This window comes from Vulpes vulpes, chromosome 14 (assembly GCF_048418805.1).
Source record: "Vulpes vulpes isolate BD-2025 chromosome 14, VulVul3, whole genome shotgun sequence".
Lineage (NCBI taxonomy): Eukaryota > Metazoa > Chordata > Mammalia > Carnivora > Canidae > Vulpes > Vulpes vulpes.
Window position 1 is genome coordinate 86,385,739 of NC_132793.1, and position 21,505 is coordinate 86,407,243.

Consider the following 21,505-nt stretch of genomic DNA (forward strand, 5'->3'; position numbering starts at 1 on the left):
TCAGCCTGCTGGATGACCCTCCCTTCAGCATCGCTGAGCTACCTGAAGAGAACACAAAATCCCAGCCTACCTCCAGGGGACCCATGGTGGTAGGGGGAAGGGGATGGGATTGGAAGGCATCAGATTCCTCGAGGCAAAAATACAAGCCTCATTTGCATGGGAGAGAATAATAATGAGGTAAGCCTGGCAGATGCAGGCTTGGAAGGCACCTCTGAACATTCCCCTCCATCCCTAGGGTCCACTCAGACCTGCCTGAGCCCGCCCTGCCAGCCCTCCTTTTGCCCTTCACCCTCGCCTCTTAAGACACCACTTCTGGCTGCAAAGTAGACAGTCCTGGCACCGTGTTCTGATCTTCATACCTCAGGGTTGCACTGTCCTCTCTGTCCCCAGAGCCAGGTGAGAACTCCAAACACAAGCCTGATTTCATACTGAGAATCATCAGAGAAATATGTCAGGTATTACAGTGTAAACACCTCTGCTAAGAAGAGCCCTGGGAGCAGTGTTTATGTCCACAGAGCATCACTGGCCGCTCAAGGACAGATTTATTGAGGACACCTTTAGTTTCAATCTCAACATTAATAAGTCAGCTCAACATGCTGTAAGGAGCTCTCAGATTTATTTGGTAGAGTCTCAGATGAGTTTACATAAAAGCAGACACAGAAAACATTGGATATTGGACATTAGAGCCAGTTTGGGTTTAGAGCCAATTTTTAGATTTTGAACTGGATCAAAATGACCTGTGTCTTTCCCCCCATTCTGCCACCTGGGTGGCCTCACAGGCTCCATGGAGAGGAAACAATCACCTTGAAAGAACAGTCCCTGTTTGGGAAACTAATCACGGATAAAGAGTCTCTGCGTTGGAATCTGGTGCAGGGAGGAAAGAAAGATCTTTCGCAACCAAGGAATCTGGTGGCAGAATGTGACACATCCCCCGTGACCAGTCACCTTGAGACTTAAAAAGATAAGCTTGCTTCTAAGAATGGAGAGTTTTGACCATTTCATTGGTAGTGACTTGTGTGTTACTCCTAATAAATGTAGTATTTTTAATAGTGTTTTTTAGAAGTCCCCCTTCTCCAACAAAACAATTGTTTTTGAAACTTTGTGGCCTTTGAAGATGATTTTTAAATCCATTTTGCTCCCAAACATTTGCTCAAATGAGAGTCTTATGGTTTGAGCTCCTTATTCTACAGATGCAGCTTCCTGCCCAGAGGAGACAAATAATGCATTCTAGTTTTTATAAGTAAAGTTATTAGCATCTGAAGACTTTACCTTGCAGCTAGCTAGGGGACTGAGTTATTTAGAATTTTAAGATTTTTACTTCTGTAAAACAGCCCATTGGTGTCCACTCAAGCTGGAACATTCCCCAACTCTACCATCACTACTCCCCCAGCCCCCAGCCCACTATAACCTGGGCTGCATCATTTCTGTTCATCTGGTTCTGAAGACCTAGAGCTCCTCTCTGAGCCCAGCCCCTGTTTCCCCACTAGAATCATCTGTGGCCAATACTTGAAATGGTTCCTTAGGGACATTTTAACTTTCCCTTGGAGTGATCTTGCTGTGCCCAACTGAGCACTGTTCTGGTGAGTCCTTCCCATCAGGAAGCAGCAGACCCCCTGCCTTAGACCCACAGTAAACCGGAGGAGCATCCACATCCTCACAATATTCTGTCCTTCCAGGCATACCTGTGGGCTATGTGCATCCCCCGGGGGCAGCTTGGCGGAGCTGTAATGCTAGATCCCAGGAGGCCTCCTCATGCAACAGTTTCTCAGCCAGATGCTGACCTCTGCCAGTTGCCTATTCCCCTCTGGAGACAGTCCAGTGCAGATGAGCCCTGTGATCACCTGAGCTGGCCCACTAAGGCCACGTGCGTGTGAACTCCTATTCTAAGCTCTCCACCATGCAGGGGTGCTGAGAGTCCCATGGACACCTGGCTTTTGGTGCTGGCTACAGCCAGCAGGCTGGTACTAGAAAGAACCACATCCATGCTGGCCATAGTGTGCAGCTGATGTCCCTGCCTTCGACACACCCTGACCTTTCCCCCATCATTCTGGCCACAGTGCTCTGTGCAGACCCTTCCCAGCCCTGTCCCAGGGCCTCTGCTCAGTGTGACCAGAGTCTTCCATAATAAAGGATTTCACTGAATCTGGGTTATTATTGCTTATCACATTCTTGTACCTGCTCTACAATCCAACGATAACGTACCAGTTGGCCCCAAACCCTTGTGCCCAGAGCCCTGCCTCTATAAAGCACAGGGTTGCCCATTTGGTTCCAGGAAATGTGCTTCCATGGTGCACATCCCCAGCCACTTTGTAAGGCTGTAAGATCAGCCTCCTGGTCCCCAGGCAGACTTCCTGCCTCTGTGCTGGGCATTCTCCCAGGACAGCATCTGAGTAGGGATTTCATCAAACTGTGAGTGGTGCCTTAACTTTGCCAAGAAGATGCCTATAAAGTTTGGTTGTGACACTCACTGGCCCCAGCACAGCACTGTCTGTTTCAGGGCTGGCTTGGATCTCTTGCTTTGGGTGGAAGCTTGCTTGAGCGGCTCTAGCTGGGCCCATTGAGGTTTGAGGCTTCCCATCTCGGGAACCCCCTCCCCAACCATGTGGGCTGCAGCTGGGCCCTGAGGGTGGCTTGTGGATTTGGGGCCTCCCATCGCCTCCCCGGACCTAATATCAAAGGAAATCAGCACATTTATGAACCGTCTGCTTGAAGCCACGGTTAGGATTTATGTTTACCTCCCAAGTGTCTGGAAACGCGGCATTTCAAAGGCTGTGTTTGATCAGAGCTCCAATTGATTGCCAGAAATGTGCATGTCGAATAATAGAGAACCTACAATGGCAGTTGCAGTGGGCATCCTGTGAGAGAGTTAATTAATCCTGACACCAAATACCAACTGCCTCAGCAACAGTAGTCATAAGATACTGTTGGTTGTAATAATCTCGTGGTACTTGAAGTCAGGCAGCTGGAGGGCTGTTTATTGGAAGTATTCTCTGTGTTTGAATTCTGCTGTGGATTCAGTACCCCAGGCGAGGGCCTGCCTTTCCTTCTGGACTAGTTCCAAGAGCGAGGGTCTCCAGACCACAGAGAATCCAGTCGTCAGCATGCAGACAGAAGGAGGCTTTGTGGAATCTTCCAGGCTCCTATGGCTTTGTATGTCACGCCTCCCCTGGGAAGCAGGAATACAAGATAAGCTACCCTCCCCTCTCCCAAATAACTTGCGGATAGGCCAACAATTGGACAAGTGAAGTGTTTTAAATCTTATGGGAAGGCCTGTGTGCTTCATTTCCAGCCTGGGGCTTGGTAAGGATTGGGAGATTATTCCAAAAATGATTGTATGTTGCCAGGAGGAGAGCAGGCTCTCAGATTTCTGTCTAATCACAAATGGCCAGGAAGACCAAGGGGAAGTGACCTGGCCCTTGGTGCTTCCAGAGAGGGTAGAAAGAGGCTGGGACATGTGTTTGGCAGAAGTAGGAACAGCCAGACCATACATGGCTGAGAAGAAAAGCCATGGCAGGTGTAGGTGACTCTGTGTTCATTCCAGCTGCTGGAATGGGAAAAGGCCCTCCCTGATTGTGTCTAGCCAGGTCTGGGGACTCAGAGCCAGCAGGGACCAGCTGACACCCCCTCCCCTCCAGGGCCTTCCTGGGTCTCTGCACTCATGACTTTGTTGGTTTTTTTTAAAGGTGAACTGTCTGTCTAGAGACACAGTTCATTGAAGATAACACAACCCCACTTTAGCCAATGCAAGCCAGGGGCCCCAAGAGAGTGGGGACAAGAAAATTCATATTTTTCTTTGGAGGAGATGGGAAGTAATGCTCGGTCCAAGTTATAGGTGACCTTGCTGTTGAATTAAAATGTTGCTGGGGAATTTAGAGAAGACAAACATGAAAAGAATGCTAATGAAGAGTTGGGGACCAGAGCTCAGAGCCCCAATTCCTCTGCCATCCACAAGGGATACTTGTGTGATGCCTATAAATAGACACTTAAAAACCTGATTCTAAATTGAGTTAAGATGTGGGCCTGTTTCCTCCTATGGAAAAGCGTTATGTAAGGTGCAGAGCTCTGCCATTTTTCCAAGGCAGCCTGACAATTCTGTGCCTCTGTTGGGAATCTCTGTGGCACAGGCGGGGGCTGCTCAGGCGACAGATGAATGAGACTCTTGTCCTTTTGAGACTTGCAGACTAAGGGCAGGCAGAGGGAGAGCTGTGGCTCCTGCCTTCAGGTAGAGCAATAGGACAGGCTTCATCTCCAGGGCAGGGAAGCCCAGGTGAGCCTGCAGACTAGCTCTGAGTTTCCCCAGGGTGCTTCTGGGCTGAGAGGAAGTGGGAGAGGCTGGATCCATGGGCACATGGTCATTTCCATAGGCCCACCATGGCTCTGGGCATTGTGGGTTGCTGTGGACCTGAGAGGGGATGTGAGACATGGCAGACATGTGCGGAGAATTCTAGCCTCTGCTGGTAGACTAGGGCTTCTGGGCTCTTCCCTGTAGCCCTCTTGGTCAAAATGGCCCAGAGCTAGAGTAGGGGATTCTGGGAGAGGAGAGAGGTCTTTCTTGGTGAACTGCTTGAGTTCAAAGAGCCAACTTGTAACAGAGTGAGGAATTGAGGCCCTGTCTAATGACCTCCAGTGAAGTGCTCTTGCCTCTGGACATGGCATTTAGTATGTGCACTGACCCTGGCATCACTTCTTTTTGGAGGTCCTGGGATGGTGAGGTTTGGGGGTAAAGAAGGAAATCTGTTTGATGCTAATGTGTTTCCAGGCAGTGTTTTGGGTGCTTTGTTGCATTCACCTTGCCAGCCATCTTTGAGATCGATCTTACTGTCCATGCTTTACATGTGCTGAAACTGAGGTTGATGATGTAAAGGGTTTTGAAAGGCAATAGAAGGACCAGACCTTTGGAAAAAATTGAGCAACTCTGTGGATGTTAAGTTCCCCCTGAGCAGAGCAAGCAGATTACAGATATATACACGGCTTGGTCAGAATGGAAGCATCTTCAGCCTTCTAAGGGATAACTAACCCATTTTTTAAAAAATATCTGGACCAGAGGCATCTATGGGGCAGTTTGGAGTGGCAGGGGCCTCCCCCAAATTCCCTGATTAAAATCCACTGCTAAAAATGTCTGTCTGGGGAAATGAGAGTGGCTGTCAGGTTTCATTAAAAAAAAAAAAGTCAACACAGGGTCCAGGTTTTAGACCTTTGTGAGAAAGTAGAATCCATTGTCTGCCTGTGCCAATAGCAAGACCCTATTACCTCCCTCCCCCCCCCCCAAGAATGATGTCATCCCTAGTGACTTCTGACCCCAGAACCAGACTGGAGGTGAACTATCCTACCAGCATACTTATTCATGAAATGCTCTTAGAACTTCTGTTGCCAGCAGATGAGGCCCCACGGAGGAGGCTGCCATTGGTGTGGTTTTGAAAGGAACAAAGACTTTCCTTTATAATGCCCTGTCTTTAGCCAAATCAGAGGGAGAAGAGGAATTTTTTAAAAAAATTTAATTCGGGGGATCCCTGGGTGGCACAGCGGTTTAGCGCCTGCCTTTGGCCCAGGGCGCGATCCTGGAGACCCGGGATCGAGTCCCGCGTCGGGCTCCCGGTGAGTGGAGCCTGCTCCTCCCTCTGCCTGTGTCTCTGCCTCTCTCTCTCTCTCCATGTGACTATCATAAATGAATAAAAAAATAAAAAATAAAGATTATTAAAAATTTAATTGGGGCAGTCCGGGTGGCTCAGTGGTTTAGTACCGCCCTTAGCCCAGGGTGCAATCCTGGAGACCTGGGATCGAGTCCCACATCAGGTTCCCTGCATGGAGCCTGCTTTTCCCTCTGCCTGTGTCTGTTCCTCTCTCTCTCTCTCTCTCTCTCTCTCTGTCTCCCAAGAATAAATAAATAAAATTAAAAAAATATTTTTTTTAAAAAAGAGTTTTAATTCTAATATAGTTAACATACAGTTTTATATTGGGGAAAACAAAAAGAATTTGGATGTGATGTTTATGACCAAGAAATCCCTCTCCTCTTTACCATTCCAGGTTTCTATTTCTCTGGCCATCTTCTGCCCCCCACCTTGAGTTCCTGATCCAAACCAGGGCCTCTCCTTGAGCCCCAGGAACATTGAACCTCTCAGACTTCTGCTTTCAAAGCTTTGCAAATCTCTCACTATCCAAGAGGAGTGTGAAACCTGATGGCCTCTTTTCTGTTCTCTTTAAGAAACCTCCTTGCCCAAGAGGAAGGGTGGGCTATGGACTTGAGCAGAGGAAAGAAGCCATGCCCTGCTTTTCTTTCTGTTGCTTTAATCTCTCTTCACTGCCCCCCTCCAACCTCCACAGGCACACCTACCTCCCTCTGAAAGTGTCCCAGAATACCGGTTCTGCACACTAGTGGGGTCAGGCTTTGTTGTGGGGATATACATATTCATGAGTGCTTTGAGGAGCTTCATTAAAATGCGGATAGTCTCTCCTCCCAGAGTGATACACAAGCCATTGCTTTATTGGCCCAACTTGATGTCCTTAAGGGCAATAATTATGTGAGGAATGGCTAAAGAAACATTTAGATTATTTGTTTCTGGTAATCTGTGATCATCTTATTAGAATTATAATCAGTTCACTTTTATAGGTAATTCAAAACCTCTCACTCATTACAATGTCTATACTTCTTGAAGGGGCTCTATATGAACACCCATGTCTTTTCTGAAACCCAAGTAATTTCCTCTATTTCCTTCTGTTTTATTCCAGAAAGATTTCATCATCAGGAGGTTTTGGGGAACATTACCAAACCACTTGTTTTTGGTAAGAAATACGAGGTCACCTTGCGTGGAGTGAGGTTTTGCTTCTGACAGGTGTGAAATGGAATTGTTTTACTCAAGAGATGCTACATTTCAAGTGGAACTGGGCATTTGTCACAGTTCTTTATTTCCTGGGAGGCTGTGGATGTGTAACTCAGCGCTAGTCTGCACACAGGGAGTCTGAGGGTAGGGCTGGATGCAGCTAAGGAGCCCGTGAGCACTGGGCTCTCTGCGGGGCATTAATTGCTGCCTGGGATGGATGCCTCTCCCAGCCACCCCCAAGACAACAGCAACACACCTTCCTCCCCATCCCCTCCTCACTAGACTGGTATTTCTGAAAACCATAGTCCTCACCAGATTCAGTGACTTATTTCTGTAACTCCTTTTTTTAAAAAAAAATTTTATTATTTTTTTATTTCTGTAACTCCTACCTCGATTCCTATCTATATCAAAAATGGATAGATATCACTAACAATAAACACCACGTACAGCCTTTCACTATCAAGTTTGGGCAGTGTTGCTAGTCTAACTAGATGTGTACCACCATTCCATGGGAGTACACATCTAGGACACTGGGAGGAAGAATCTAGCTTTAATCAGAAAGAGCCCTCCTAAGCTTCTCAGGGATGAGGAAGGCCCTGTGTTGTGTTGCCGTGTGGGTGAAGCTGGGTTGTAGTCCAATCCCACTGACTCATGGTCGGCTCTTGGCTTGCACTTGCCTAGTAGGACCTATAGTATCAGATTTGCCCAAGTGTTTGTAGACCAGGGGCCACCTGAGCGCCTGGTCCAGGGGGACACTTGCAGGAGATGTATTCTGGCTAAAAATATGTAGGTGCTCTTTTTCCTAGGCCAGAGAGCCCCAGTGGCTTGGTTGTGGGGGAGCTGGTGTAGGAGATGGGTATGTTTGGAGAGCGGGGTAGAAGGCAGACTGTTGTTGGAGGTGAGGAAGCCCACCCACGAATGAGCTTTTTGTCTTGATGCCAGAGCAGGTCTGAGCTTCAGATGGATTCCATGGGTTCTCATGCATCCATGGGAGGGAGCATCGCAGGGTTGGGATTGGGCAATGCCAGTGGTTAGCAGTCCCAGGTGTCATTTATAGGGAGGTATAGTGGCTTGGGGACTTCTGAAGGAGAGGGAAAATTTGGAGTTTCCCAGTGGGGAAGATCTTTGCCAATTCTGAGGATAGAAATGAAGACCAGCAGGAGCAGGGTTGGGATACTGCAGAGCATCAAGACCTGGGTCTCAGACCACTGTTTGGCCTCTGGCGTTGTAGAAGGACATTGGGGACTGCTGTTTAGAGCTACTGAAAGAGCTAGTTTCTGTCTAGTTTTTTTTTTTTTTTTTTTTTTTTTTTGTAAATTAAGGCAGCTGCATTTATTTCAGTTTCTAATCCAGCCTCTGTTGTATGGTAGTCACTCAAGAGCCCTGTGCTCTACACAGGCAGGAACTCGCCTCCCATCGTACTAGGGGGTGTTCTGGTCACGGATGTCCTGGATGGATTCTGTGGTGGCTTTTGGGAGTAGGGAGGGTAGCACATTCGTAAGATATCTTTTTTAAGATTTTATTTATTCATGAGAGACACAGAGAGAGGCAGAGACATAGGCAGAGGGAGAAGCAGGCTCCATGTAGGGAGCCCGATGCAGAACTTGATCCCAGGACCCCAGGATCACACCCTGAGCCAAAGCAGACGCTCAACCACTGAGCCACCCAGGGGTCCCCATTCATAAGATATTTAAGAATAATCAGCCCCTATCCAAAGGAATCAGAGAGTGAAACGTCAGAGGAGCTGTGTGACTTAATGTGTTGGGGCAGAAGAATAAATGAGCATATTTCTGAACTTTTCCTCAGTTGTTGGTCTTTAAAGTTTACCAATTTACTTCTGTGCTCTCAACGAGGCTTTTTCCATCCTGTTTGATTTTAGACGCATTTGTCTAAACATTTGTCAGCCTCAGATGTAGGAGGTGTGTCAGCTACTGTCAGCTGTGACAGTGTTGAAGCGTTTTGGGGGATTCTGGGAAGGAGGAGATTTTGTTTATAACTGGCAGCAAGGATAGCTTGTAAAGAGATGTTCTTATGGGGAAGGGGTCTCACAGACTGCAGTGAAATTCCATTCTTCTGGGAGTCCCAGGTCAAACAGCCAGTACAGTGTGTTCATCCTGTGGAAACTGTCCTCTGTGCAATTGGCTTCTTCATTATCTAAATGAAATTGGGGTTGTCATTGCTTTCTGATGGAGCCTCAGAGCAATTCTGTTTGTGCCTCCAAGGGATAAGGAATTTTTTTCTTCTGAGCTCAAAAAAGACCTAGTGGGATCTTTATGTATCCTGAAATACTCTAATAGTATCAAAATCAGCTGCAATAGACAAGTCGTCTCGCTCTCTCTCTGATCTCACTCACCCATCTGTGGTGTAATGGGACTGCCATTTAAGTGAATATACTCATCACAATTCTCTACAGCTTTCCTGCAGAAAAGTATATTTCTTCCATGAGAGAAAAGTGGCAATGAGATGGATATTTTTAAATGTCAATTATGCTAGAATGAATCGCTGTGAGGAGAGCTGCAGAGAAAAGGGACCCGGGTTTATTTATTTTTTTCTACTGCAAATGAACCATACTGTAACATCAGAATACTAATACGCAGAGTCTGTGCCTTACATCTCCTCGTAGAATAACTTGGTGAATATGCTTCTGCTTACAATAAAAGTTTGGGGCTGTGTTCTATTTTTTTTTTTAACCCTGGGAGAATTAAATCCTTGGCCTCACTGTCCTCTGATACCAATCCTACAGAGTGTTGATCTGTAGAATATATGTCTTGTTATTACAGTTAACCCTTGAACAATGTGGGGTTAGGGACACCCTTGTATTGTTGAAAATCTGCATATAACTTTTGACTCCCCAGAAATTTTAACTACTAATCACCTACTGTTGACTGGGAGCCTTACTGGTAACATAAACATTTGATTAACATGTATTTTTTATGTTATATGTGCTATATACAGATCTTATAATAAGCTAGATAACAAAAAATGCTATTAAGAACATCATAAGGAAGAGAAAGTACATTTACAGTACGATAGTGTATTTATTAAAAAAAAATCTGCATATAAGTGGACCCACACAGTTCAAACCCACGTTGTTTAAGGGCCAACTGCATATAAATTTAGTGATTTCCTGAAGGAATGGTGGGAGAATTAATAAGCTATGTTTAAATCATAAGCAGTCTCAGAGAATATGTTAAGTTAGAAGATGTTGCATTTGTGAAAATGATTCCCTGAAATGATGTCAGCATGCTCTTGCCAAAGTGTAAACACATAAAAGTGCTGTGTAAAATCTGACCAGGAATGATTTTAAAGTATAAGACTCAATGAAATTCCCAGCTACTAGACCTTAAAAGAAAACACAAACCTAGAATGTTAAGGGGAAGCTGGCATAAGGGCGAGGCAGTGAGATTCCTGATGGAAAGTTACAGTTAAGATTGTGTGATGTTTGTATAGGGAGGACAGAGGGATGGCAAGACAGGATAGTGAGCCTAATAACAAACTCTCACACGCACAGAAACTCAGGAAGTGGCAGAGATATGTTATTGATCAGGTGGGAAGTGATGCAGGCCAACTGGCTGTCCTCATGGGAAATGATAAAATGAGATCCCTACCTCATATCATACATACAAGTAAATACCAACAGAATTAATGGCAATGAAGCGCAAGATACTAAAATGTATAGACGAGAGTTTCTTTCTTTATGCCCTTGAGGCAGGAAAGGGTAAGATGCACACACAGGCACAGAAAAGACTGATTAATTAAGCACCAATATTAGCAACTTCTTTAAGAGCAGAGACACTATATAAAGCTCAAGGAAACTACCACCTGGAATAAATATCTGAGATGCATTTACTGGAAGGGATTAGCATACTGTCTGTATAGGAAATGCTTCCAAATCAATTAGAAAAAGACAATGTAATTGAAAAAATGAACAAGTAATATGAAAAAGGAGGAGGTGAGGATGGTAATGTTGGGGAAACCTGAACAGTGTATTCATGGATGTTTGTTACGTTACTCTCTACCCTGATTCTGTGTATTTGAGAAAGTTGATAAGAGATGAGGTTCTATTACACACCTCGATGTATGCCCACACAAACATCTCTGCTCTTGTGTTGTGTTTCCTTCCCAGCAGGGGGATCTTGCTCCTATTTACTAGCTAATCCTCTAAACTCAACTGGAATTCTTAGCTTCCTAGGCTCACTTTTTTATAGGTAGTGCTGCATTCATCTCATCATTGAAATGGTTAGGATTTCTTTTTTATTTTCTTCCCAGCTTTATTGAGGTATAACTGGTAAACAAAAAAATTCACATAATGTGTATAGTTTGGTAGGTTTGGCCATATGCATACATTCATGTGACTATCACCATGATTCAGATAAAGAACTTATTCATCACCTCCAAAACTTCCCTCGTGTCCCTTTGTTTTTTGTTTGTTCTTTTCATAGGAAGAACACCTAACATGAGATCTACCTTATTAAAATTTTTTAAGGTACTAACCTTCCTGTTAACTGTAGACATTATGGTTCATAGCAGTTCTCTAGAACTTAGTTGTCTTGCACAAGTGAGACTTTATACCTATTCAGCAGCTCCCCATTTCCCATTCCCCTCCTGGCAACCATAATTCTACTGTCTACTTCTATACCTTTGAGGAGTTTAGAAATAAGATGAATCATCTAGTATTTGTCCTTTAGTGCTGCCTTATTTCACTTAGCATCATGTCCTCCACGTCCATCTCTGTGTTGCAAATGGCAGGACTTCCTTCATTTTAAAGGCTGAAATAATATTTTGTTGTACATATATACCTCATTTTCTTTACCTGTTCATCTGTTGATGGACACTTGGGTTGTTTCTGTATCTTGGCTGAATGAGCCCAGCTTTGCACACTCATTTGCCTTGTTGTGTTAACAGTAGTGTCTCCATGAGAACTTTTTTTTTTGGCCCTGTGTGGCTGATTCCTCTTCTGTGTGCTTCTACCCATCTTGACAGACAGGACTCATGGGCCACCCTCTTGGGGCGCTGGTTGAACATTAAGTCCCGTGTGAGCCTGCTCTGTGCTTTCCTGCCTCACCATTGATCTCTCTGTGGACTTACATAACCTGCTTATTCTGCATTGTTCCCAATGTCCAGCCTAGTGCCTTGTGTATAGTAGATGCTCCAGAAGGTCTGTGATCATCATGGAGCTCTAGTCTTTTAAACTTCCAGAAGCTCATTAAGTTCCTCTGTAAATGGGGACTTGTGGTTTTAGGGGGTGGTTGTGAGAATGAACCACATCATAAATGGAGATGACATGGCATGTTATAGTTCCCCAGTATTATTGGTATCCTTCCTGGGAGGAGGCAAAGAGACAGTCTCGAGCTGGCCATTAAGATATGCTTTCAGGCTTGGTTTGTTTATTCTCAAATACCTGAAAATGCCTGCTCTGACACCTAACTTTTTTTTTAAGTTGCACTTATTAAGAGAGAAAAAATTCATCATCACCTTTTTTTTTTAAAAGATGAAAAATGTGCTAAGAAAATAGCACGATGAGCTGCTACTAGGTTGAGCCCAACATAATTAGTGTGATTAAATTGAAGGAAGTTAGCCATTACTGTATGTAACTTTTTATTAATAATATTCAGATCCAATTAATTACACCCAGTTCTCATTAATTACATGAGTGTGTCAGCTGGCATTCTCAAACTTTATTCTGTGGAATCTCATGAGATGTTCCTGAAAATAGCAATTTGCATTCAGATCAGGCTGGGACACACTGTACTGCCCCCTCTTGGAGAATCCCAAAGCACCATGTTAAAGGCCTTTTGCAATCCTGCAAGAAAATAACTTATTTCTGTTTAACTCATCATCTTCCAAACTGATTTTGACCACGTGTGCTTCTAGATACACAAGGAAGTGATAATTGAAGTCAGAACAATTTTTATACCACAGCCTGTGCTTGGACTGGTTGATAAACAACATATATGTTTATGGAAACATTTCTTAAGTCTTCCAGAGTAGCACGACTGGGCTTTCCTCTGTTGTGGCAGAGCATACTGCCACAGTTCTGCTTTCAGAGAGCCTGGAGCCACTACAGATTATACACCTTTCTTGGACAAGTCACTTAATTTCCTTTGGTCAGTCTGCAAGGGAAAATGGAGGTGGCCTGCCGGCCCTTCAGGGTGGCTGTCAAAGTGAAAGTACTTAGAAGTGCCCAGCTCTGCTCCTGGGCTGTGGAAGGGCTCCTGTGGTTGTTACCAGCTTTGGCAGAGGCCCTCCTTTACAAGGAAGGCCATGTCATTGACCATATCTTGGCCTCAGGGGTCAGGGAGAGAGCACCACTCACCTCCTGGCAAGGTCTTTATAGGAGGTTTGAAAGTGAACAGCTGACCTCCACTTTATTAGCCAGTGTAGGAATTGTCAAGTGTTTTGGTGGTCATACATACTATCAAGTGGATTTTGGGGAGAAGTAACTCATCAGTCATGTAGGTTATGCAGAAGGAGTGAAGTTTAACCTTTCATCTTGAAGGGGGGAGTATACCTTTCTGGGAGAGAGGGAGAGGAAGGCAGAGTGTTCCAGGTAAACAGAAATACGTGTATGACAAGTGTGGAGACATGAAGCGGCCTGGCGGTTCCTGGGGAATGCAGCTGACCTTTGAACAATGTGGGAGTTAGGGGTGCCAACCCCCCTTTCCCCATGAGGTTAAAAATTTGTGTATAACTTTTGACTCCCCCAAAACTTAACTACTAATAGCCTACTGTTGACTAGAAGCCTTACCGGTAACATAAACAGTTGATTAACACATATTCTGTAAATGTATTATATACTGTGTTCTTATAATAAAGGAGGCTAGAGAAAAGAAAATGCTGTTAAGAAAATCATAAAGAAGAGAAAGTACATTTACAGTACTATACTGTATTTATTGGGGGGGGGGGGGGAACTACGTATAAATGGACCCATTCAGTTCAAACCTGTGTTGTTCCAGGGCCAGCAGTAGCTTGACGTGGCCTGTCAGAGGAGCCAGAGGATGAGGCAGCAGAGGCCAGACTGTCCTGTTCAGATGGCCACAGAGAACCCTGACAGGGCTTCACCAGAGGGCTGACACCATAGGTGTCTGTGGAAGGCAGGCAGAAGGAACAAAGGCCCAGATACCAGAGGTTCCTCATATGGTTCCTGGGGAGAGACGGTATGTCTTGAGTAAAGGCTGGTAGGATGTGGAAGAAAAGTTGACAACCATGTGGAGGGAGCAGAAGGTGGGAACTCAGAGGGTGTAGAGACCATATTTGAGGTGGAAAAAGAATTGTTGAATTCCTACTTCATGAAGGACACCATGGAGCTTTTGAGGGGGTAGGAGTGAGGCTGAGCAGTCAGGCCCTTAGCCAGGCTGGCTGAGACCATGGGTGGGGGTGATCTCCATGAGAGGTGGAGGACTGTATAGGGAAGCCAGGAGCCTGAAGAGAATGGTGGGCAAGTGGGCAGGAACCAGGAGGGAAGGAGGCTGAGGATTTTCAGTAAGCAGGTGGGAGTCGCTAGAAGACTTTAAAAGCTTTTTCAAAGGGAGAGAAAGTGGCTTGTGGGATTTTTCTTTTTCATGAACATGGACTAAGAACGGGAGAAGAGAAAGGGGTGGAAACAGAAGGGAACAAGGTATTTTTCTGTGGAGGTGGAAAATTAATTTTTTACTGTAGTTCGCGGCTGAGGAGAGAACAGATGCAGTGTGTAACAGACACAATGAGGAGGGAAGATGGAGGCTGGGGCACAATGAAGAGAGCTGCTAGTTTTCTGGAGGGAGCGATGGAGGAGAAGATTCTGAGACCTTTCTGGCCATGACCTCTGTTCTCTCTGGGAGGTGGGAGTCAAGTCTGTGAAGAGCAGGAAAGAGTCACCAGGATGGAAGTACGTTCAGTCTCTGCATTAATCTTTTGAAAAAATGTCTCCAAGAGTGGCAGGTGTACTTTGGGAGGGTGGGTTTGACTCATCCTGATTCTCTAAGTAGTTCCCAGAGACGACCGACCTCTACCTCTCTTTTGAGCCTTCAAAACAGAGAATATCTGTGTGGCCTCCCCAGGTCCTGGCTGAGGAAGCCAGCCCTCATTGGGGTGTTTGTTTTTTTCATGCTAGGCCTTGACAGTCCCACTTTGATGTCCTGCAGCAGAGTGGGGACATCATTGTGTGGCAGGAGCATTAGGATGTTATTCCAGGCCGAGAGACTTGTCAGTTGCTGAAGAAAATTAGCTCCTGCGTGTGACAAAGTGAGATTTCACATGGGAAAAAAATCAATCAACTTTGGGGAGCCAGTAGCTCAGAGATAAATCATAGCTTCCTCCCTTTCCTCAGGCCCCTGTGGAGATGGGGTGGGGTGCAGACTGGAGTTCACAGTACCCTGGCTGTGCCCACGTTCATTGCTCTGTGGCTAACTTAATGAAACCAAGGATTCTTTTCAACTCTGCAAGCACCCTGTTGCCTCTGTTTTTCCGTGAGGTCCTGTATTTACACAGGGCAGCTCCCTGGGTGGAAGGTACCTTGCAGATGATTTCACTTCTTCTATCAGCATACTCCTCTCCCCTATACCTCAGATCCAGAGGCAACAGTAGCCTTTTGTTATGGAGCACAGTCTTGTGCCAGACATGGGTATAATCAGGCTTCATCAGAGCTCTTTCAGAGACAGAGAGAGAGAGGCAGAGACATATGCAGACGGAGAAGCAGGCTCCCTATAGGGAGCCCGATGCAGGACTCGATCCCAGGACCCCAGGATCATGACCTGAGCCAAAGGCAGACGCTCAACCACTGAGCCACCCAGGTGCCCCGCAGCCCTGCTTTGTTGGGAAGGTTGCTTTGGGACCTGATGCCTCTTTGTTTTCTCATCCAACAAAGGAATTGGGAGGGTTAAGGAAGGAGTTTAATGGGCAGAGAGTTTGGTTTTGCCAGAGTAAAGAGTTCTGGGGATGGATAGTCTCACAGTCATGTGAGTGTGCTTAATGTCAGTCACTGAGCTGTACAGTGAAGAATGGTCTAGATGGCAAATTTTATGTTTATTTTACCACATCTTGAAAAACAGAAGGAACACAGCACCATATTCTTGAATGTTATTAAAAGCATGGGGCCAGTCTCAGGGACACTTAACACATGTAGGTTCTACCTACAATTATTCTTCACACCCCTGAGTTTCTGCCTTTCCATCATCCTGAGACTTGGTTTCCAGTCTCTGCTCTCTCCTGTTACTCTGCTTCACATGTCATCATGACTATGTCTCTGTCTTTCTTCCAGTCTTCTCCAGGTGGGAAACTGTTCTCTATGATGGTTTTATCAGGAGGGAGTGTGTGTGAGAGTGTGTGAGTGTATATGTGTCTCTGTGTGTATGTATATATGAGTCTTGTGTGTGTGTTTATGTGAGTGAGTCCCTGTAAGTGTGTGTGTATGAGTCTGAGTATGTGTGTGTGTGAGCGTGTATGAGTCTTTGTGTTAATGTTTGTGTCTGTGTCTATAAGTGTGTATGCATCTATACATTTGAGAATGTGTGAGTCTGTGAGTGTGAATCTCTTGTACATACAAGTCTCTGTGAGTGTGTGTGTTCAAGTAAATGAGTCTAAGTATGTGTAAGTGTGTATGAGTCTGATTATGTGTCTGTATGTGAGTGTGAGTCTCTGTGTGTATGTATGAGTGTGTGTGTGTGTGTGTGCATGCATTCATGTGAGTGTGAGTCTCTGAGTGTGTGTGTGTGTGTGTGTGTACCAGTGTGTGTAGGGGAAGCAGGCTTGATCCTTCTTCCAAATGCTGGACTGTTGAAAGTGAGCCTCGCCCGGGTACTGTCCCCAGATGGCCTTAACCCAGAGCCCTGGGGCATCTTAGAAAGCCTGGCTCACAGAAATGAGGGCAGTGTTTATCGTGCCGTGACAGCAGACAGAGCCCTTGGCTCAGAATGGAATCTGAAGAAAACTTTTAAAACTGAGCCCCTGCCCATAATCTGGTGGCTTCTCCAGTCTCCTGTGAGTTACATTCCCTTTCCTTCCCACTAACAGTCCACACCCCATCATGACCACTAGGACTTACTAACAATGTTGTGACCGGAAAAGCAAGAAGGCTCTGGAGACCCACCTTTTCAAAGTCTATGTTGTTAATTGCATAATGCGCAAGACCAGCACTGTAGACTACCATATTATTTTTTTCAAATAACTTTTTTTAAAAAAAGATTTTATTTATTGGGCAGCCCGGGTGGCTCAGTGGTTTAGCGCCGCCTTCAGCCCAGGGCGCGATCCTGGAGACCCGGGATTGAGTCCTGCGTCGGGCTTCCTGCATGGAGCCTGCTTCTCCCTCTGCCTGTTTCTCCCTCTGCCTGTGTCTCTGCCTCTCTCTCTCATGAATAAGTAAAAATAAAAAATCTTAAAAAAAAAGATTTTATTTATTTATTCATGAGAGACACACACACACACAGGCAGAGACACAGGCAGAGGGAGAAGCAGGCTCCATGGGAGCCACCGGGGCTGCCTTCAAATAACTTTTTTAACTTGAAGTATAGCATGAACAGAAAAGTATAGAAATCCTAAGTGTTTGTTGCCATGAATTTTCTCAAAGTGAACACATCCATGAAACTATCACCCGATGAAGAAATAAAGTGTCTCTAGAACCCAAGAATCCCCCTCACCTTCTCTCCCAGCTACATCCCCTCTTAACCCAAAAGGAACCAGAATCTTATCACCAAATATTTTTTTTGCTAATTTTTGGATTATTTATTTATTTATTTATTTATTTATTTTTAATTTTTCCGGCATAGATGAACTATCTAATGATGATTAAAAGCCTTTCCAGTCCTGCCCGGCTGCCCGCGTGTCTGTGCAGCGCCCCGCCCCTGGACCCCTCCCGGTGAGCCCGGGCCAGCACAGGACCCCGAGCTTCCGAGAAGGCTTTATTATTGGGGGGGGGGGGGGTGAGGGGTGGGGAGGGGGGTCAGTCCTTCTTGGCAGCCGCTTTCCACATGGCACCAGCACGTTGCTCAGCTCCTCTGTCTTCCTGTTGGCGCAGATGTGCGTCCCACCCGCTTCTTGATGAACTTGAGGGCGCGCGTGCCCTGGGACACCTGGAGCAGCTCCGTGGCCCGCCGCTCGCGCACCTCCTGGATCCTGTCCCACACCAACTTGGTGCGCTTGGCGAGGCGCCCGCGGCGGCTGTGCCTCGGCTTGCTCACGCTCTCCATCACCTTGTGGCCTTCGTTGAGGCCCACGGCCATGGGGTAGCGCAGGGCCATGGCTGCAGACGGCTGCTGCTGCCCGATGCTCTGGCGGCGGAAGGGCTAATTTTTGGATTTTTTTAAATGAATGAATCCATATAGCATGTACTCTTTTGTTGTAGCTTCTTTTACTCAATGAGAATCCTTCATGGTGTTGAGCCGGCAGTAGTTCACTGGTTTTCAGTCATGTAGTTGTATATTGTGTAAATACACTAGAATTTACCCATTCTACTTTTGATGGAAGTTTGGATCTTCTCCAGTTTTTGGTCATTATTGCTGCTGTGAACGTTCTTATATGTGCACACACGATCACATTTCTATTGACATACTTAGGGATGGAATGGGTGGATCGTAGGGGATGGGTACGTTTATGTTTTAGCGAACACTACCAACGAGTTTTCTGAAGTGGTTATAACAAATTCCACCCCCACCTATAAGTGTAAGAGTTTTAGTTGTTCTATATCCCGACAGGTTGCCAGTCATTTTGATTTGGGTGGATACAGAGTGGGATCCTGTGGTTCTGATTTGCATTTCACTGAAAACTGATCAGTGAGTTTCAGCCTTTTTGGGGCCCCTGGATGACTCAGTGGTTGAGCGGCCTTTGGCTCAGGACGTGATTTCAGGGTCCTGGGATGGAGTCCCCCATCAGGCTCCCCTGAAGGAGCCTGCTTCTCTCTCTGCCTGTGTCTCTGCCTCTCTCTCTCTCTCTCTGTTTCTCACGAATAAATAAGTAAAATCTTAAAAAAATAAAAATTAAATTAAAAAAGTATTTTCACTGCCCTTTTGGGTATCTTCTCTTGTGAAGTTCTTGTGTGAGTCTTTTGATCATTTTTCTGTTGGGCTTTCTTTCTTTTTGTGTGCTTTGTAGGATTTCTCTACACGTTCGGTGTTGGATGCCAGCATTCCACAAATTTTCTTATTCTTCCTTTCTCACTTTCAGTGGTATCTTTTGGTGAAGCAAAGCCTAGTTTATTAATCTTTTCCTTTAAGATAATTGCTTCTAGTGCCCTGTTTAGGAAATTTATAATACCCAATAATATGAGAACATTCTCCTCCTCCTCCTTCTGGAAGCTTTATTGTTTGAACTTTCACTTTTAGATCTATAATCCACTTGGAGTTGATTTGTTTATATGGCATGAGGTAGATTTCAAGATTCATTTTTCTTCCAGTGGGAATTTAGTTGAATCAGCACCATTTATTAGCCCCAGTGCACTCTGTAATAAAGGTCTGATTCTATTTTTTGATGTTTGACTGCTGGCAGCTTTCAGACTCCACCTCCTGCTTTTCTTTCTGCCCTGTATCTGGAAAAGCTGTTAAGAAAGCCTGCATGTAGGATGCCTGGGTGGCTCAGTGTTTGAGCATCTGGCTTTGGCTCAGGGTAAGATCCTGGAGTCCTAGGATTGAGTCTCCTATTGGGCTCCCTATGGGGAGACTGCTTCTCCTACCTATGTCTCTGCCTCTCTCTGTATCTCTCATGAATAAATAAATAAAAATCTTAAAAAAAAAAAAAAAAAAGAAAGCTCACTTATAACCTAGAGAGGTGGTGGTGGTAAAGTTTAGACCTCATAAGCCCCAGCCACTGCTTGCACACTCCTCTGTGGCCCCACCCCCTAACCACACGGCCTGGGTTTTGTGCCTGCCATGTTCCCCCAGAAAGACCAATATGTGAGTAGTTAATTTCTTCATACCCTTTTGATAATTGGCGTTACCAGTCTCAACATTCAAACCAGTTTTGTGTGGGGAGGTAGATAACCACCCTCTGTGGCATGATCACAACACACTACAATGTTAAAATTACTGTACATGTATGAGTCTCTTCAGTTCTGCAGGTCTGCTATTCTTGATCCAGTACCACCAATATCACAATATCTTAATTACTGTGATTTTATAATAAGCATTTACTTCTGCTAGTTTTAAGTCCTTTCATTTTGTTCTTTAAGATTATCTTGCTGTGTTTGGCCCTTTGCATTTCTGTATAAAATTTAGAATCATTCTCTCAATTTCTGTACAGAAACTTGCTTATAAAATCCTACTGAGATTTTGATGAGAGTCCTGTGAATTATAGATCCATTGAAAGGGAGCTGATATCTTTATAATACTGTCTTCCAATCCACGAACATGTAACTTCTTTCTTTTTGGGTTTAAGTTTTCTTGATACACTTTGTAGTTGTATATATAACATCTTCTATTCGATTTTTATTTTAAAGTATTTTCTTTGAAAATTTTATTTATTTGAGAGAGAGAGTGAGAGAGCGAGAGAGAGCACCAGCAGGGGGAAGGGCAGAGGGAGAAGCAGACTCCTTGCTGAGCAGGGAGCCATACTCTGGGCTCAGTTCCAGTACCCTGGGATCATGATCTGAGCTGAAGGCAGATGCTTAACTGACTGAACCACCCAGGAGCCCCTGTATTAGATTTCTTCCAAGGTATTTGGGTATTGTTTTGTTTTCTGTTGTTATTGTTGCTGTGTGCTTTTTAAAATTCTGTATTATAATTACTTTTATCTGGTATTTATAAATGTGACTACTTCTTGTTTCCCTTGTGTTTAACTACTTTGTTAAATTATTTTATTAGTTGTAATAATTTATTTGTAAGTTCTTTTAGCCTTTCTATATGTATAATCATGTTGTCTATGAATAATTAGAGGTGTTTTTTTTTTTTTCTCCTTTTTGCACTGATGGCAAGCCCCAGTTCAATGAGTCCCCTCTTGAGGAAAAAAAATGTTTCAGTATTTCACTTTGAATTAAGCTGGTTGCTCTCAGTTTTTTTTTTTTTTTGTGAATAATATTTATAGGAATAAGAAAGTTCCCTTTTATTTTAGTTTACTACAGATTTGTCATGAATGGATGTTGAATTTTATCAAATACTTTTTGTGTACCTAATAAAATAATCATTGAATATTTTCCCTTTAATTAATGTGGTGAATTATATGATTGAGTTTGAATATTAAACCAACCTTGCATTTCTGGACTAAATCCAACTGATTTCTGATATGATATGATTTTTGTGTAACTCCTTTTGATTTAATAATTTTTAAACTTTTTTTGCAACTGTGTTTAACAATGATTTGCCTGTAATATTTTCATATAATGTCAAGGTCAGGTTTTGGAATCAAGGCAGCGATGACTTTATAAAGCGTATTGGGCTGTGTTTCTTCTTTTTATGTTCCCTGGAAGATTTGGAGCAATGTTGCTATTTCTTTCCTCCTTCTTTTTTCTTTTCTTTTCTTTTCTTTTCTTTTCTTTTCTTTTCTTTTCTTTTCTTTTTTTCTTTTCTTTCTTTCTTTCTTTCTTTCTTTCTTTCTTTCTTTCTTTCTTTCTTTCCTCTTTCTTTTTGGAAGATTTCAATTGGGAAGCCACTGGGTTTGGAAATTATTTCAGAAGTTTAATTACAGATTCAATTTCTTTGGTGGATACAGGACCATTTGGATTTTTTTTCTTCAGTTGTCAGTTTTGCTAAGTTGTGTTTTGGGCAGCTGTGTATTTCATAAAAATT

At 44.3% G+C, this 21,505-nt stretch overlaps 1 protein-coding gene and 1 pseudogene across 3 annotated transcripts in view; one reads left to right on the plus strand and one right to left on the minus strand.

Moving 5' to 3' along the window:
• Positions 1-21,505, plus strand: part of APBA2 (amyloid beta precursor protein binding family A member 2) — a 246,621-nt gene that overhangs the window by 123,796 nt on the left and 101,320 nt on the right. For 2 of the 3 annotated variants that reach the window (XM_072737071.1, XM_072737067.1), the window contains one exon: positions 6,727-6,780. The exons of the other annotated variant lie outside the window; for it this stretch is intronic. The gene's annotated coding sequence lies outside the window, so the exon portion shown is untranslated. Of the gene's footprint in view, positions 1-6,726; positions 6,781-21,505 lie in introns of those variants that run through there. 3 annotated transcript variants of the gene reach the window in all.
• On the minus strand, positions 17,734-18,031 carry LOC112923154 (large ribosomal subunit protein eL36 pseudogene; annotated as a pseudogene).